General features: G+C 52.5%; 1 protein-coding gene across 1 annotated transcript in view; it reads right to left on the reverse strand.

The window, feature by feature from the left end:
• The window catches only part of LOC108800736 (serine/threonine-protein kinase SBK1-like), an 8893-nt gene that overhangs the window by 4114 nt on the left and 3608 nt on the right, over nucleotides 1–1171 (reverse strand). The window lies entirely within an intron of this gene.

The following is a 1171-nucleotide window of genomic DNA, read 5'->3' on the forward strand; positions in this document are numbered from 1 at the left end:
AGGTGGGCGGGGATACACAGATGTGGGCGGGGATACACAAAGGTGGGCGGGGATACACAGATGTGGGCGGGGATACACAAAGGTGGGCGGGGATACACAAGACTGCCAGGTGGAGAGGAGTCAGGTGACTACAGCTGGGAGAATGTTCTTTGGTTCAGAGATACAAAAAGCCAACAAACTCCGCCTATAATCGGAGTGACACTTTATGTACAATCAATATAAACACGTCACATATATCACGGGGACTCCACCCCGGTCACACGGTGAAGCAGACAGAAGGTGGATGTCGCAGGACGTTCTATATCCAATAATGAACCGAGAGCAGACGCGTCCTTCCATAATCCGGGGAGGCGATTAGGGGGAGATCTCCGGGACAGCGGCACGTGAAATCCTCAACAACGCCTCGGCTTCGCCGTCATGACATTTATGGACACTCAGCAGATTCGCGCCTCGCTCCAGCCAAAGATGAACCGAGTCGGGGGATGGGGCCGGCCGGTTAGATCCCTCTGGCTGCCGTTATCCTCCCAGTGACCCCCCGACATGGAGACCAATAATAATCCCGGCAATATAAATTGTTACTTTGTATTTATTTCCTGTTTCATTATTTATTATTATTATATATTTATATGACTCGAGATTCTCCGAGTGTTTTGTGTCATTTAGATTTCTTGATATGTGAAGCTGAACTCCCAATAATATTCCTAGTTACATATTATATGACTAAAGACACGGGACCATCGAGTTCAACCTTTGCGTGTGTGTGCGTGTGTACGAGTCCACGTGTGTCCTTGTCTTTAAAGGAGAAGTACGAGGTCAGTGTTTTTCCCCATAGTTCTCCTCAGGGTCGGGGGAGGACACAAACCAGCGTCCTCCCGTCACCCTAGGCTCAGTATATAGGGAGCTACAGCTCGCGGTATACTGAGACGCCGCAGCCGGAGCGGATCCAGACAATTATGCCGATATCCGCCCAGCTGCGTGAGTGACAGCTGGCTCCTCCTATCTGGAGGCAGAGCCGGCTGTACCCGCCCCCTCCCCCGTCCGTTCCGCCAGTCAGCGCTGGCGGATCGGAGGGTGGAATCCAGCCCCTCCCCCTGTCACGGAAGAGAGCAGTGACAGGATCGAGAGGTGAGCGAGCGCCGGTATTTGTTCTCTCACCTCCCGATCTACTGAG

This window comes from Nanorana parkeri, unplaced genomic scaffold, assembly GCF_000935625.1.
Source record: "Nanorana parkeri isolate BGI_ZX_2015 unplaced genomic scaffold, ASM93562v1 scaffold2113, whole genome shotgun sequence".
In the NCBI taxonomy this organism is placed as follows: Eukaryota; Metazoa; Chordata; class Amphibia; order Anura; family Dicroglossidae; genus Nanorana; species Nanorana parkeri.